Source organism: Eschrichtius robustus, chromosome 6 (genome assembly GCF_028021215.1).
Source record: "Eschrichtius robustus isolate mEscRob2 chromosome 6, mEscRob2.pri, whole genome shotgun sequence".
Lineage (NCBI taxonomy): Eukaryota > Metazoa > Chordata > Mammalia > Artiodactyla > Eschrichtiidae > Eschrichtius > Eschrichtius robustus.
In genome coordinates, this window is record NC_090829.1 from 122,671,581 (window position 1) to 122,690,308 (window position 18,728).

The 18,728-nt window shown below is 35.1% G+C and overlaps 1 pseudogene; it reads right to left on the bottom strand.

Moving 5' to 3' along the window:
* Window positions 1-14,363, bottom strand: part of LOC137765961 (ubiquitin-conjugating enzyme E2 J2 pseudogene) — a 67,297-nt pseudogene extending 52,934 nt beyond the window's left edge.
* Window positions 14,364-18,728: the final 4,365 nt, after the last annotated feature.

Sequence of the window (18,728 nt, forward strand, 5' to 3'; positions counted from 1 at the left end):
GAGAATCTGCCTGCTAATGCAGGGGACACGGGTTCGAGCCCTGGTCTGGGAAGATCCCACATGCCGCGGAGCAACTGGTCCCGTGAGCCACAACTACTGAGCCTGCGCGTCTGGAGCCTGTGCTCCGCAACAAGAGAGGCCACGACAGTGAGAGGCCCGCGTGCCGCGATGAAGAGTGGCCCCCGCTCGCCGCAAATAGAGAAAGCCCTCGCACAGAAACGAAGACCCAACACAGTCAAAAACAATATAAAAAATAAATAAATAAATATTAAAAAAAAAAAAAAAAGAAATAGCCACTTTTCTTTTTTGGTTCATTTTTACAGTATTACTTATAGTTAATGGTTTTATGATGTGTGGATTACAGAACCTTCTTAATTCCTTAAATATCGCCCTTCGTAGTATGTATGTATGTATTTATTTATTTATTTATTTATTTATTTCCCTGAAAAGAAATCAACCTGATGTTGGAGAGAGAGCTCTATGGGAAAAAAAAGGGAAACCCTAAGTTTTATCACGTGACAATTTTTAATGTTTATTTTTTTTTATTCTGGGAAATAACATTCAACTGGAAAACATTAGTGAGTAAAAGAAGAAATAGAAGCAGAAAAACACCAGAATGCAGAATTTTATTATCTAATGTTAGAATAATTAAGGACATGTGTAACCATGTTGTTAATGATTTTGAAGATTTTTTAATACTTTGAATCCTACTGTAAAGACTTTTTCCATTATATACTATTTGTTTTATTAAATCATGATGATATTACTGATTTCATTTTAATTCTTCTTATTATTCACAATAGATAAATTATACCCTTGAGTGGTCAAAATGATGTTATAATATTAAATCATTTAGAGATAATTTTAAATCACCAAATTTTATATATGTAACCAATATTAAGTATTAAGTTCCATAGGCAAAGTTAGATTTTTACTTGCACAAAATGTGGAATGTTAGTGAATTAGAAAATTATCTTATTATGAAAAATATAATGATGGTTTCAAGAAAAGAAGTATATTAATGGCAATTCAAGCATTTTATTTTTTACAATTTTTGCGAGTAATGACTCTAAGGCTCTCTTTCAAGTATGAGTATATTTATAATAGACTATTTGTATGAAAATTATTTTCCCTATTCTGATGTTTCCTGAATGATATTTCAATGGCTTGGCTGAGTCAAATATAAAACTCAAAAATATTTATCTATATCTTTTCCTACTTATGTTTATGTTGCCTTAGGCTAGAATTTGTCAGTGTTGTTGTGAGTCAGAGACAACTAAGTGAACTCTAATAAAGGTGTTCCCCTTTATATGGTAAGAGAACTCTTTAGCTGTAAATATAACCACCAAAGATTAGAAATATATAGTATTCAGTCTGTCTTCATGAGATCTGGCCTGTTCTAGCAAATGAGAAGTGATAGAAAGTGTCACAAGGAAATTTCTGAGAACACTCCATGAAAGACAGTTCAAATGAAGACTTTATTTTCCTTTCTTCCTATTGCCTGGAGCTGTGGACAACATCTTTAATGAGGGATGAATTGTTGAGCACAAAGGAACCTCAGTCTCTAAAGGCTTCTGGACTTAGACACTTTATCACCATTAGGCTGTCTAGGTCTTGCCTATTATGAGGGAAAAATAACTCTGTCTTGTTGATGTCACATATTTTAGATATATGCAACTGAGGAAAAAACCTAACTTTAGCTTCTACACACTTGGAGTACACAATCTTTGTTATAGTTTACTATAATATATCTAACAAATATAACAGTAATCTCTGTTTCTAATTTATAAAAAAATGTTAACAATTAGAATCTTAGATGAAACAATCATGGCAGATACTGGATAGTGGATACGGGGTATTTCTATTAATGGCTCTTCTCTATAGATAGCCTCAGGGTACTTCACCATTCCTGCCTATACTTTTATAAACCATCTCTTCATTAAGGTATTTTAAATTACTCCTTCTGAGTATACTGCCTGTTTCTTATCAGATACTTGTCTAGCACACATGGATAACCTCTATGCCAGGAGCAAATGGAACACTGATAGTGGCAGCATTGATACAAAAAACATCACTACCGTTGGCATGGAATGGAGTGTAGGTGGAGGCAAGGAGTTAAAAGAAGCAGTAGTTGTGGCAGTTACAAACATTCTACATGGTCTAGCTTATTTTAACTTTCCTAAAGGGAGTGGAAGAGAATCAGTATAAAGGTCTTGAATACAAAATTTAGAACACATATGAAAAATCAGAAAACTTGTTAATTGCAGCTATGAACCAAACCAAGAGACTTATTTTCAGCGATGCAGAATTGAAAGTCCATTAAACTCACATTTGAAGATAAATAGGGGAAAGAGTAGAATACTGAGATATTGGATAAAAACATTTGGGCAGACACAGATGAAGGTGATAATTTTGATCTCCAAAATAACTCAGTGTTTCTTGTCTTAGAAATAGTTTACCCTTCTCTGTCTGAGGAAATTGACTTTCTCTTCATAAAATCCTTCCAGTGGCTTCACAAGAGAGAGTTTCTTCATGAGGAGTTGCTTAGTCTACTCAAAATTCACAACTATAATTATTCATTCTGCCGTCGGCCTTTAAGACCTTTAAGAATTGGAACCCCAGCATAGCCCAAATGGAAAAGTACAAGAAGTGGTCTGGGACAAAGTAGACTACACACTAAAAGAATAACATGGCCTTGCCAATTTGTACCAGCAGGAGTTACGGGAACATATATGGGGGTGGGCTAAGAGATGTTTGACCAAAGAGGACAAAATATGAGACTAGGCAGGCTGAATGTATTGATATGGATACACCAAATCAGGATTAGGGATGGGTTTAAGCAGCAGGTAATTGTGTGAACTAAGTTGGTTTACATCCTGAACTCCAATATGACCTTTAGTCAATGAGAAAGATACTATAAAATATTTCTGGAGTACTGAAGAAGAAATCCAAAGACTCAGGGAGAATAGAAATTTTATAGTGGTCATTTATGAGTAATCTGTGGACATCTGTGTGCCCTTTTCCGTAGGTGCTCTAATTTTTACACTGTGGGTCCATGTACAAACTGACCATGGTGGCAAAGACAGAGGCAATTCATTAGCACTAAAACATGGATTTCTCCTTGCCATGAATGATCTGTTTACCATCACTAATAAGTGCCTAAACTACTAACATCCAGCCACAATAGAGGATCTTTCCTCAGGGGTAATAGCCAGCCACCTGCAAGAAAGCTGAATATATTGGACTATTTTATCATGAAGGGAGTACAGGTTTGTTCTCATGGGTTTAGATATATTCTGAATATTAAATCCCCTTCCTGTCTGCAATGCTTCGGCCGTCATCATCATTCATGATCTTACAAAGAGCTTTATCCATCAACGTGTAATCCCATAGAATATCTCTGCTTAGTTATGGTAAAGTGAGTACAACAATGGGGTCAACCTGTACAGGATTCATTAGTTTGAACACAGAGTTAGAAGAAGCAGGTTTAATAGAATAATGGAATACACTAAATACTTAGTAATAGGACCCATGCCTAATAGGTTAGATGTGATGACGTCTACTCCTTAGCCAAACAACATGGGTCCAAGAACCAGGCAGAAGACAGAGATGTGGTCCCTTTCACTGTTACAACTAATTATCTACTTAAGATATTTTTCTTCCAAATCCTGAATCAAATTGATTGGACTGTTTGGATGTTTTGGTGCTCAATGAACAACTATTTCCCTTAGGAAAAGTTTCATATCTCCAGTGCTTTGGAAACTGATGCTGACTACTCACTCACTCACTAACATTTTTGAAATCTCACACCACTGAACCCACAGGCAGAAAAAGGGGTCATTGTACTTTCTAGCCAAGGTGAATAATTCTGATTACCAAGCATGAATTGGGATGCTGCTTGTTGAGAAAGGTCATCAAAAAGACATGACCGCCAGTTTGACCTGCAAGCTGGACCAGAGCATTTGGAGGCTGTTCATACCACCATCCCCACCCCCCCCCACCTTGAAATGTGTGCTCTGCTTGTCTTCCCCAAGCTGGAAGCTACCCAAAGACACAGCTTTGAGATAATGGTAATATGGTGTTGAGACCATCTGGACTGTGTACATGATTGAACCCAGTTAAAGCGTCTGTATTAACTTTTAAGATTTGGTGGGTAGCTGCAAAAGTTACTGGTCTTGCAGCTGCCCAAGACAAGCCTTGAAAGTTCCCTTGCTTCTTGAAGCCGCCACCTACCAATCTAGAGTGGGCTGCCTCTTTCTTAGGTCTCTCCCTGCCTTTCATGTACAGGGCAGGTTTCAGATTACACAAGGGAAGCTCCTGAAGAGGTTACAAAATGGGAGCAAAGAGGACCAGTAGGGATCCACTGGAATTCTTAATATTCCTTTGCTCAGTAGACTTGGCCAATGGAAAATTACTTCTATTAAGGCAGTAATGAATTAAACCTAGATAATTCAGAAAAACATAATTTTTGATTAGTTGACCATAGGTGCGTGGGTTAATCTCTGGGCTTTCTATCTTGTTCCATTGATCTATGTTTCTGTTTTTGTGCCAGTACCATATTGTCTTGATTACTGTAGCTTTGTAGTATAGTCTGAAGTCAGGGAGTCTGATTCCTCCAGCTCCGTTTTTTTCCCTCAAGACTGCTTTGGCAATTCGGGGTCTTTTGTGTCTCCATACAAATTTTAAGATGATTTGTTCTAGCTCCGTAAAAAATGCCATTGGTAATTTGATAGGGATTGCATTGAATCTGTAGATTGCTTTGGGTAGTATAGTCATTTTTACAATGTTGATTCTTCCAATCCAAGAACATGGTATATCTCTCCATCTGTTGGTATCATCTTTAATTTCTTTCATCAGTGTCTTATAGTTTTCTGCATACAGGTCTTTTGTCTCCCTAGGTAGGTTTATTCCTAGGTATTTTATTCTTTCTGTTGCAATGGTAAATGGGACTGTTTCCATAATTTCTCTTTCAGATTTTTCATCATTAGTGTATAGGAATGCAAGAGATTTCTGTGCATTAATTTTGTATCCTGCAACTTTACCATATTCCTTAATTAGCTCTAGCAGTTTTCTGGTGGCAGTTTTAGGATTCTCTATGTATAGTATCATGTCATCCACAAACAGTGACAGTTTTACTTCTTCTTTTCCAATTTGTATTCCTTTTATTTCTTTTTCTTCTCTGATTGCCGTGGCTAGGACTTCCAGAACTGCGTTGAATAATAGTGGTGAGAGTGGACATCCTTGTCTCGTTCCTGATCTTAGAGGAAATGCTTTCAGTTTTTCACCATTGAGAATGATGTTTGCTGTGGGTTTGTCATATATGGCCTTTATTATGTTGAGGTAGGTTCCCTCTATGCCCACTTTCTGGAGAGTTTTTATCAGAAATGGGTGTTGAATTTTGTCAAAAGCTTTTTCTGCATCTATTGAGATGATCATATGGTTTTTATTCTTCAATTTGTTAATATGGTGTATCACATTGATTGATTTGCGTATATTGAAGAATCCTTGCATCCCTGGGATAAATCCCACTTGATCGTGGTGTATGATCCTTTTAATGTGTTGTTGGATTCTGTTTGCTAGTATTTTGTTGAGGATTTTTGCATCTATATTCATCAGTGATACTGGTCTGTAATTTTCTTTTTTTGTAGTGTCTTTGTCTGGTTTTGGTATCAGGGTGATGGTGGCCTCATAGAATGAGTTTGGGAGTGTTCCTTCCTCTGCAATCTTTTGGAAGAGTTTGAGAAGGATGGGTGTTAGCTCTTCTCTAAATGTTTGATAGAATTCACCTGTGAAGCCATCTGGTCCTGGACTTTTGTTTGTTGGAAGATTTTTAATCACAGTTTCAATTTCATTCCTTGTGATTGGTCTGTTCATATTTTCTATTTCTTCCTGGTTCAGTCTTGGAAGGTTATACCTTTCTAAGAATTTGTCCATTTCTTCCAGGTTGTCCATTTTATTGGCATAAAGTTGCTTGTAGTAGTCTCTTAGGATGCTTTGTATTTCTGCGGTGTCTGTTGTAACTTCTCCTTTTTCATTTCTGATTTTATTGATTTGAGTCCTCTCCCTCTTTTTCTTGATGAGTCTGGCTAATGGCTTATCAATTTTGTTTATCTTCTCAAAGAACCAACTTTTAGTTTTATTGATCTTTGCTATTGTTTTCTTTGTTTCTATTTCATTTATTTCTGCTCTGATCTTTATGATTTCTTTCCTTCTGCTAACTTTGGGTTTTGTTTGTTCTTCTTTCTCTAGTTTCTTTAGGTGTAAGGTTAGATTGTTTACTTGAGATTTTTCTTGTTTCTTTAGGTAGGCTTGTGTAGCTATAAACTTCCCTCTTAGAACTGCTTTTGCTGCATCCCATAGGTTTTGGGTCATCGTGTTTTCATTGTCATTTGTCTCTAGGTATTTTTTGATTTCCTCTTTGATTTCTTCAGTGATCTCTTGGTTATTTAGTAACGTATTGTCTAACCTCCATGTGTTTGTCTTTTTTATGTTTTTTTTCCCTGTAATTCATTTCTAATATCATAGCGTTGTGGTCAGAAAAGATGCTTGATATGATTTCAGTTTTCTTGAATTTACTGAGGCTTGATTCGTGACCCAAGATGTGATCTATCCTGGAGAATGTTCCATGCGCACTTGAGAAGAACGTGTAATCTGCTGTTTTTGGATGGAATGTCCTATATATATCAATTAAATCTATCTGGTCTATTGTGTCATTTAAAGCTTCTGTTTCCTTATATATTTTCATTTTGGATGATCTGTCCATTGGTGTAAGTGAGGTGTTAAAGTCCCCCACTATTATTGTGTTACTGTCAATTTCCTCTTTTAGAGCTGTTAGCAGTTGCCTTATGTATTGAGGTGCTCCTATGTTGGGTGCATATATATTTATAATTGTTATATCTTCTTCTTGGATTGATCCCTTGATCATTACGTAGTGTCCTTCCTTGTCTCTTGTAACATTCTTTATTTTAAAGTCTATTTTATCTGATATGAGTATAGCTACTCCAGCTTTCTTTTGATTTCCATTTGCATGGAATATCTTTTTCCATCCCCTCACTTTCAGTCTGTATGTGTCCCTAGGTCTAAAGTGGGTCTCTTGTAGACAGCATATATATGGGTCTTGTTTTTTGTATCCATTCAGCCAGTCTGTGTCTTTTGGTTGGGGCATTTAATCCATGGCAAAGGAGGCAAAGATATACAATGGAGAAAAGACAGTCTCTTCAATAAGTGGTGCTGGGAAAACTGGACAGCTACATGTAAAAGAATGAAATTAGAATACTCCCTAACACCATACACAAAAATAAACTCAAAACGGATTAGAGACCTAAATATAAGACTGGACACTATAAAACTCGTTGAGGAAAACATAGGAAGAACACTCTTTGACATAAATCACAGCAAGATCTTTTTTGATCCACCTCCTAGAGTAATGGAAATAAAAACAAAAATAAACAAATGGGACCTAATGAAACTTCAAAGCTTTTGCACAGCAGAGGAAACCATAAACAAGACGAAAAGACAACCCTCAGAATGGGAGAAAATATTTGCAAACGAATCAACGGACAAAGGATTAATCTCCAAAATATATAAACAGCTCATTCAGCTCAATATCAAAGAAACAAACACCCCAATCCAAAAATGGGCAGAAGACCTAAATAGACATTTCTCCAAAGAAGAGATACAGACGGCCACGAAGCACATGAAAAGATGCTCAACATCACTAATTATTAGAGAAATGCAAATCAAAACTACAATGAGGTATCACCTCACTCCTGTTAGAATGGGCATCATCAGAAAATCTACAAACAACAAATGCTGGAGAGGGTGTGGAGAAAAGGGAACCCTCTTGCACTGTTGGTGGGAATGTAAATTGATACAGCCACTCTGGAGAACAGTATGGAGGTTCCTTAAAGAACTAAAAATAGAATTACCATAGGACCCAGCAATCCCACTACTGGGCATATACCCAGAGAAAACCGTAATTCAAAAAGACACATGCACCCGAATGTTCATTGCAGCACTATTTACAATAGCCAGGTCATGGAAGCAACCTAAATGCCCATCAACAGACGAATGGATAAAGAAGTTGTGGTACATATATACAATGGAATATTACTCAGCCTTAAAAAGGAACAAAATTGAGTCATTTGTTGAGACGTGGATGGATCTAGAGACTGTCATACAGAGTGAAGTAAGTCAGAAAGAGAAAAACAAATATATTAACGCATGTAGGTGGAACCTAGAAAAATGGTACAGATGAGCCGGTTTGCAGGGCAGAAGTTGAGACACAGTTGTAGAGAATGGACATATGGACATCAAGGGGGGAAAACTGTGGTGGCGTGGGGATGGTGGTGTGCTGAATTGGGCGATTGGGATTGACATGTATACACTGATGTGTATAAAATTGATGCCTAATAAGAACCTGCAGTATAAAAAAACAAACAAACAAAACAACTAATACTAAACTTTCATAGGGTTACTTGTATGGAAATATGTTAATATAAATGTTTCAGACATTACATGAAATTCCTAAAAATCTTATATATTCTGGTATAATGTTATAAGTAATAATCCTAGTTATTACTTTAAAATGTATATCTCAGAAATAACTAATTTTCTTGTCAACTGCATTATTATGAACTTTCATCAAATCTTTAACTGTGGTCATTTTTAAGTCTTTTGCCATTTACAGACAGTTCTGGGTGTACTCTGATGCTTTTGCAAATATGTTCCTATAAAAGGGTTTCATCTTCAAGAAATTCATGGAAAAGACTCTGACAAGTACAGGTTTCTGGTAACTGACTGTACTGCTGAACTGAATGAATAAGCATTTTCAGAACTCTAATGAAAAACTGATGAACTCATAAAAGTGCTAAAAAAAGATCAAGATAAAAAAAAATTAATTACATGGGACTGAGTGAACTGATGAGGATGAGTATAATTTTTGTGACTTTCTGTCTGAATTAAAAAAAAAAAAAAAATCCCACAAGGTCTCAGAGGCAAAGAATATACAAATCAATTTTCAATGCAAAGTAAAGGAGCTGTTACAGTGCAGGATTACTGGACTGAATGTCAATATTATGACATAGTATGAGTGTGTTTCATGTTTGGTAATTGCAATCATTGTTGCTTTTGTTGTGGTCATCCATGTACAATGCTTGGTGTCAGTCTATTTATCTCTTGTAAAAATAAAATACAGTGTGTGTGTGTGAAAAAAAAAAAAAAGATTGTTACTCTGTGACACAAGTCTGAAATGTGTCACAACCATCTCCAACCCTCAAGTCGATTTTTCCTTCCGAAAAAAAAAAAAAAAAAAACATAATTTTTGGTCACCTTCGCCTCAAGAAATAACTCATTTTATCAGGTTTCCAGCAAAGAATTTTAAAAATGGATAGATGGTTAAAAAAAATAAAACTATAGTTATCAAATTAAGTCAGGTTAAGCTACAGATGTGTGGTTATGAGGAGTGGAAGAGTTAAAAACGCCAGCTGTATTTTAAGTTAATTGTCTTTGTTCTTACTTTTCCCAACGATTTAGAAGTCTTTGGAAACATGACAAAATTGTATCAGCTTCACAAGGATAAGTAAGCTATGGTGCTTTATGCATCCTATTTTGAATATAGACACATATACAATATATTATATATAATATATGTTTCTATATACAGGTGATATATAGCATAAATGTATGTGTATATATATATTCCATATATATTTATATAATATTTTAGTTCAATGTTTAACCTAAACTCTAAAATACAACAATAAAATGAGGGCTCTGGCTACCTGATTTTCTTTCTTCACTAAGAAATGTTTTATAACATGCACTTTAGATAAAAAGTATAATACTAAGAGAGATTTTAACCAGAAGAATAAAACAACACATATACACTATTATATTTTACTGAAATTAAAATAAAACTGTTAAAACAATATTTATCAAAGTTCTCTTAAGTTCAAATGAATAAGGTTTTCATCTAAATGCCAACTCTGAATTTTTTATATTTCTATCTATAGTATTATGTTAAGAAAACTTTTGAAATTACAACTAGGCTTATCATCAAAATATGAAAATTAGTCATAGGTGATGGAGAAAGCAAAGGTATTTACATTTTTACAGGTATTTTTGATTCCTGTCTTTAAGTTTATTTAAATATTCATAGTTATGTGATATTTTTTACCCAAAACTAAATCTAAGTATAAATATCCTAATGTACAAACAGATTTGAATATACTTTCTGTTGTCCCAAATAGTGGGAACAACAGAAATGGCTTAAACAACTTTCAAATAAAACATGTTAAAGATACAATAGGGGGTTAAAAGGTAAAAAAGGTTAAAAATTTCTAAAAATAAACAACAAAACCTCATCAATGAGTCCAGAAATTGGATTTGAAACCTAAGCATATTTCCCATAATCTTAGAACCACAGGGAAGTTCTCAGTGGGTATATATAGAGAGTACATGCGCTGAGATCAAAAACATACTTTTAGTAAATGAATGTATGTCAGTTTCCCAATATTTAAAAGCACTGTTTCTTTGTAGCCAAAAAGTGAATTCATTAAAAAAATGATACAAGATAAAGGAGTGAAAAAATTTGAAGAATTCATGTGTGAAATTGTATGTTTTTTATTCCAGTGTTTCTTGCAATTAAAGCACAAAAATTATTTAAAAAGAAACATCATATTTTGTTTTACATGTTTGTTCATCTTTTTATTAAAAACAAGTTAATTCATTTTAAACACAGATTTATTCTTCAACCAAATATATAGGAATATGTCATTTATCCTGTGATTCTTTTGTAAGTGATTTTGGATATTACAGTAGATAGTAACTTTCCATTATTTTAAGTAATTCTTATTGAAATATAACATTAATACAGAAACTGAACAAAAATCATAAATATACAGGTGGATGGATTTTTATAAAGTGAATTCTCTATATAACCAGCAGTTCGTTCATGAAATAACACATCATGAGCTCCCAGAAGCCACTCCCAGGCTCCCTCCCAATCACTAACAATTCTCCACCAAGATAATAACCTCTCTGATGTTTAACACCATAAATAGCTTGGTCTGTTTTTGTATGTTGTACAAATGGAATTTTACTGTATATATTCTTTTGTGTCTGGCATCTTTTACTCAAACTTGTTTGTGAGATGCATCCAAACAATATTTATTTATCTCCTTATTATGATATACTTCTTTATATAAATCTACAAAAACATATATAAATATGCGAATATGTATACATATATAAATACACACACACAATCACACTTAATGGTTTTTTTTAAGTTTTTATCTATTTCAAGCAGTGCTGCTACAACACATACTGGGGAATGGAATTGTCGAACACTTAGTTCTAGTAGAGGATGCCAAAGAGTTTTCCAAACCAGTTGGACTGACTTAAACTACCATCATCAGCATATAAGACTTCCAATCTGATATCAATATTATCAGTCTTTTCCATTTCATCTATTTTAGTGGTGGTATACTGAAATTTAATTTTATTTTGCAGGTTCCTGCTGACTAAAAAGTTGAGTACTTTTTCACATGTTTATTAGCTGACTCATTTTATAAGAATCTCTTCCAGTGTTTACATGTTTTGATCTATTGGGTTGTCTGTTTTGCTTTGAATTGTGTCCCGCAGAAATTCATATGTTGAAGACCTAACTCCTAGTACCTCAGAATGTGTCCTTGTTTGGAAACAGAATTCTTGCAGATATAATTAGGTGAGATGAGGTCCTACTGGTTTAGGGTGGACCTTAATCTAATATGCCTGCTGTCCTTATAAAAAGGGGGAAATTTGGACATACATACAAGGGAAAATTGTCATGTGAAGATGAAGATTGACAGCAAAGCATCAGAAGCTAGGAGAATGATATGGAACAGAATTCTCCCTCACAGCCCTTAGGAAGAACCAGCCGTACTGACACCTAGATCTAGGATTTCTAGCCTCCAGAACTGAGACGATATTTTTCTGTTATTTAGGCTATCAGTTTATGGTACTTTGTTTCAGCAGCCCTAGCAAATTAATACACTGTCTCATTGATTTGAAAGAGTACAATATATACTCTGGGTTTTAGTTGTCAGTAATACGAACTGTAAGTTAACTTGCCTATTCATTCTCTTAGTATCTTTTGATGAATAAAAGTTGGTTAGATTAATGTAGGTCAAATTATCTTTTTTATCCCATATAATGCATATTTCCTTATATTTCCTTACCTCAATATCATGAAGATCTTAAATATCAAGGTATATATTCTTCTAGATAATATGTTATATCTTTAAATCTACAGTGCACCTAGAATTGATTTTTGTGAATGTAGTGAGTAATTAGGTATACATTATCCAGGTTATGAAAGTGATCTTATTTATTTTATATACTTCTCTAATTCAGAATACTCTTTATTACATTTTACTATATTGAAAATTTGGTATGTATGCATCTATTTCAGTGCCTTAAAATATTTTGAAAGCAATATTTTGCTAATGGTTAATGAACTTCTTTTTTTTTGGCCACGCCACAGGGCATGTGGGATCTTATTTCCCCGACTAGGGGTCGAACCCGTGCCCCCTGCATTGGAAGCACAGAGTCTTAACCACTGGACCACCAGGGAAGTCCCAGACTTTCTCTTAAGGATGAAATATTTAAAAGGATCTTTGAAATAACTTACACTTGTTTGTTATAAAATAGTTACATACAGGTGCATTTGTCATTTTAGTTTGGCAAAGTCATTCAGTTTGAGAAGCAACAAACATTATTAGGTGCCTTTAGTTTGCTAGGTACTTTAACCAATGTTACTTTCATTTAATACTCAGAAATGTTTATATCTGATATTTTGATAGGCACCAAGTTTTATATTTTTTTAAAGATATTTTTGATGTGGACCATTGCACCCCCTGCATTGGAAGGTGAATTCCCAACCACTGGACCACCAGGGAAGTCCCAAGTTTTATATTTTTAAGTGACTAAATCTGATACAATGAAACAGGTTTACTAAAACAGGTCAAAAGATAATACAGGAGATGAGGTATAAAACTAAATCACGAGGAATGCTCATCATTTACACCTGATAATGTACACCCAAGGGCTGAGAATCTTGCATCTCCTTCACATTCAAACTGCACACTTTGTTTTTGCTTTTGTTGCTGTTGTTGTTTAAGGTTTTTAATAAGCTAACCCCAGGAGTCTGGTGGGTCTGCCCTGCACTGGGTAGTGCGTGCCGCCAGTCTGTGTCAAGCTGGGACCCAGCATCGCCAGCCATCTCTGCCACATCTGGGCTCCTCCTGCGCTGTCCCTTCTCAGCATGTAGTTAACTTACTTGACAGTGTAGGCAAGGCTGCAAACTCAACGATAACAAACAAGGTCACCAGGGTGCCTTCCAGGACCTTGGTGCAGATTGGCCTGCTTTAGCCCAGCAAGGTTAGGCCCACCCAACCACATGGAAGAGCTGAAGCCCCTTCTGGCCATGGTGTGTGTCCCTGTCTGGAACCATGTCTTGGAAGGGGAAAGTCTGGGGTCTGCTGCTGAGTTCGTCTTGTGCATTATGTTTTTAATTTCCTACATGACTTCAGCAATAATTCACAAAAGACTTTGTCTTTTAGTTAAACATTAAACTTTGTGCTGCCGGTTGTCTTTTGCTGAAGTCCCACATTTCTGTACTGCCCAGACTGGATGGTGGAGATGGACTAGGCTAGGTTGTCTGTGGGGAAATCCATGATGAAAAGACTCAGCTTTGTATTGCACTTAAATTTTCCATTGGGAGTTGTATAAATACTAGGAGGTTTACAAGAAAATTCTCTGGAAAAAAATTAGTTGTCCATGATAATAGCTACTTTCACAAGGAGTCATCTCAGGACTTTGACGCATATACAGTAGTCCTTTGGTATCTGCCAAGGATTGGTTCCAAAACCCCACAGAATCAGGGGATGCTCAAGTTCCTTATTTAAAACGGGGTAGTGTTTGCATATAACCTATGAACACCCTCCCCTATACTTCAAGTCATCCCTAGATTATTTATAATACCTAATATGATATAAATACTGTGTAAATACTTGTAAATACAATGTAAATACTATGTAAATAGTTGCCCCCATGGTGGCAAATTCAAGTTCTGCTTTTTGGAATTTTCTGGAATTTTTTCCCCAGCATTTTTCATTTGTAGTTGTTTGAATCTGCCATGCATAACCTTATGGATGCAGCTGAACTGTAGTGCCATTCAAGAATATTGGAAAGGAGGAGCTCAGCACACATGTAAGGTACCAGTCTTTCTAAATTGGAAGATAGTCTTGTTTCAGTCTCTGGGTTGCTGTTGTTGGAGCTCTCTTATTGCTGTATTGCTGTCTTTGCTCATCTCTCTCCATTGCCACTGTGCTCAGGCTGTCAGTGGTAGGGCTTGGAACAGGGCCCCAGCTGGAGAGCCTCACAGTGCTGGGAGCAAGTCCAAAGCATCACTGCAGTGCTGCCACCTCCAGATTCATAGTTTGCAAATGGGTATCCAATGGACCCACTACACTACCAAAGCCAAATTCTTCCCCATTTCACTGTATATCAAATTTTTAATGTCAGATTTCTGGGCACTTTATTGTATTCTTCTTGTCTATTTCTGAGCTAATTGTGTTACAGAACCAAATTTGGTTCTCATGCCTGCACGCAATAAAGTCAATCTACTGACACTGGGTTGTGCTGAAGGAAATTGCAGCATTTATTACAGGGTGCCAGTCAAGGAGTCCAGGCAGCTAGTGCTTAAAAGACCAGAATTCCCTGATGGCTTTCAGGGAAAGGTTTTTAACCAGGGTGAGGGAGGGGTTTGTGGGGCACACGATCAGCTTGTGGACATTTTTCTGATTGGTTGGTGGTGAGGTAGTCAGGAACCAACATCATCAACCTTCTGATTCCAGCCAGTCTGGGGTCTTTGTGCTTGTGGTCAGAATACAGTTAACTTCTTCCACCTGGTGGGGGTTTCAGTATCTGTAAAACAGCTCAAAGGCTATGGCTCAGAATATTATCTATAGCCCTTGAGGAGGAACTAAAGGCCCTTGACTTTGTAGAGTGGCTACACTATTATTATTTTGTCTTGCTTGACTGTTTTCCTTTGCTTCTGCATTTTCTCACTTCTCCAATTAAATTTATTCTTTGGAACTTGAGGAACGCCTAGGGGGCTAAAGTTTTTCTACAAATAAGAGGCAGGCGGAGGACATGGGTTGGGGGGTGGGATCTGTCCTGGGAGGGCCCCATAGGGTCCTGCTTGTTTACAATTGTATTCTGTCATATTTATCATATATTTATAATTCATCTGTATATCTGAGAACAAAAGTTCCTCAGATTGTTTTAATACTTTTGCAAGATTGCCTAAGCTCTTCTTGACTCTTTTATTTTTCATGTAATTTTAGAAACAGCTAACCAAGTTTTGCTAAGACACCTGTGGGGATTTTTATTGGGGTTGCTTTGAGTCAATATATTAATTGGGAGAGAATTTACATGTCTACAGTATTGTTTTTTCCAAACCTTGAACCTGGAATATCTCTATTTTTGTTGTTCTTAGGGGAGGGCTAATGTTCCTCTTCTGCTAGATTTATTGCTGTGCATCTTATCTTTCTTATTCTCTCGGAAATGTTATCTTTTATTTCCTGATTGCTTTTCCTGATACTTAGAACTTGGTTTTTATAAATTGCATTGCTAAATTCTGTTATTTTGATTTGTCTAATTGTAGTTCATATATATATTAGTTGTAAAAGAAATACACTTTTATTTGTTATTTGTAAAAGAAATACACTTTTATTTATTACCTTCCAAGTCTCCAATTTTTATATCACATTTTTAAAAAATGTCTTTCCTTATTGCACTGGCTGTGACCTCCAGTATGATAACGACAGATCACAGTATCATTTGTTAAATACCCATAACATGTTCTCAAATGAAAAATCCGTGTAATTATTTTTAATAAGCATTCTCTCATTTTCTTTCTTTCGTAGTGGAGTCACTCAAAATAGCACACTTATTATCCCTTGTTCCTCACTTCTCTGTCATTTTACAACTGAACACATACTGATTTCCTCCATCCTCCTTCTATGACACTGTATATGCCATCCGTCACTCCCTCAAATTGTATAATTTTCACTTCACTCCTCTGTTGTATCTATAATTCTTTTGAGAGTCTTTGTTCATTGCCTTTTGTGAAGCCACACTTTTATAATGCTTATCAAGTTATTAGAGAGGAATTTTAAAATCAGGAAAGTCTTATTTGTGTCTATCAAGAGTAACTTATTTTACCATTTTAAATTCTCTAAGCCTAATTTCTTTATCTTGACATGAGATAATATCTATTTATAATAATTTTGTAGGAAAAAAAATACGTGTGAAAGGCCTAGTACATAGCCAGGCACAGGATAAATGAGTGTGTACTTTTTTATTCTTTGAAGTGTCTACTTCTGTTCTTGTACTCCTTAAAATTAGGTTTTCCTACAGGTGTCATTTAGAGCTTTGTTCTCATTCCAATCACTGGTCTTGAGTGATGTGATCTTATTGTCTTTTAAAATTCAGCTTGAGCTTTACCTCCTTCAGTCTTCCCGACCAAATCTAACATATTTTCTTTGTGTTCTGATGATATTCTTACATATCACTTGCTGTACTCTAATAACAAACACTTCCTATTATCTCTAGCTTGAATGTTACTTTGTTTTTTGAAGGAAATTTGTGTTTCATTTCTTTATCTGAGAATTTGGGGACTTGAGGTTTCATGAAGCCATTCAGCTTTTCATTTGTAGATAAATTTTTCAGATTATTACCTATGTATATGGCTTCTTAAATTCATTACAAGATGTTCACTATTATTATTTACTTTTAAGTATATTATGAAATACATAAATTATCCAGAAAAGTATAAAGGTAGAATAGTGTACACACAGATTATGGGATTCTCATTTATGTATATTTCCTATCCATTCTTCTCCATTTCTAACAAGAATTCTTCCAAACTTGCCTTTTCAAGCAATACTACATGGAATCTTTGTTTCCTTATGACACTCTTGATGAGTGTAGAGAACGAACACTAAATCTTACCGTATATTAAAGAAATGGTCTCTTAAATAAATAGAAAATTTACAATCCCACCAGCAGTTTATTATTACTTCTTTTCTGTTTTCCCACATCCTGGCCAATGCATGGGATTTTGAGATTGTCTAATATTTACTAACTTAATAGAATAAAATATTTTCAGGATTATAGATAAATTAATATGTTCATTAGCCTTTGGTTTCCTCTTATGTTGATTATCGTTTTTGATATTGGTTTTTTGTTGTTTTTTGTCTACTGGCATGTTTGTCTTTTGGGGGCAGGGAGGTACATAGTTATTGTTTTTTAATTTTGTAGTTAAATTAGCCATTTTTTGTCCTATATGTGAATATCTTTCCCAGTTCTTTTTAACAGTTTTAGATTACTCATTATGCTTTTGACATCACAGAGACTTTAAAATTTTGAGTCAAAATTTTATATGCAATGAGATTTAGCAAATTTCTCCATTAACTTGAGAAAACTTTATGTAGCTTCATATAATATATTGATTTGCTTGTCAGGTTCAATGATACTTTTTCTTGTTTTTTTTGTATATATTAATTCTTTGTTATTGCTGATTCGTTTGAATGCTATTACTTTCATATTTTGATACTTACTCTGCTAAGTACATCTTAGCTATGGAGGAGTTAATATTTATTTTCTTAGATTTTTAGCATCATTATGTGATTTTTAAGAAAGTTACATTTTTTTCCTTTTCCGCTTTTTTCTCTCAACTTTTTGGTTATATTTCTTTGGCTAGGACTTCCAGTACCCTACTGATTATGAGCTATATAAGTGAGCAAGCTGGCATTTTGCTTATAGTAAAGAAAATGACTGTGTTCTTCCCTCTCAAGTATGATATTGCTTTGATTTCTTGGCAGAGCGGTTTATCAAGTTGCTAGGATTTATCATAATTGTTATTTTTATTAGATACATTTTCAGGATCTACTGAGAGTTTTTCTTTTTGTCTTTAATCGGTTAATGTGGTGATTTATAGTGATAATTTTTTTTAAAAACCAACCCATTCTTGCATTCCTAGGGCAAATTATACTAGGTAATGAGTTTAACAGCTTTCAATTTTTACTCTTTGTCCAAATTTGTATAATATGTGGGATTATCACTATTCCAGATATTTTTCTAAAATTATACTTTAATAATACGTGAAACACCTATGTTTTCAGAGGGAAAATGTTTGACTTTTTGATTTGGTTTGTAAAAGGCATTTATTTATTAGGGTTTTCTATTATTCTTAAAGCACTCCTGCACTCTTGGGTAATTGTATTAGTTTTCTATTGCTGCATAACAAATTACCACAAATTTACTGGGTTAAAATGTCTCATATTTTTATCTCAGTTTCCATTGGTCAAGAATCTGGGTATAGCTCACCTGGGTCCTCTGCCATGGCATCCAAAGGCTGCAGTCAAGGTGTCTGCAGAGGTACATTCTCCTCAGAGGTTCTACTGGGTAAAGGTTAGCTTTCAAGCTTCCTTGGGTTGTTGGCCAAAGCCATTTCCTTGTTGATGAAGAATTTACGGCAGTGTCTTCTTCATTGTCAGTTGGAGAGTCTCCCATCTCAGTGAGGTTCCCAGTCCTTTCTTCAAGGACTTTAACCTGTTTTAAATCAGGCTTATCCACTATAATCTCCTTTTGATTAACTCAGAGTCAACAAATTTGGG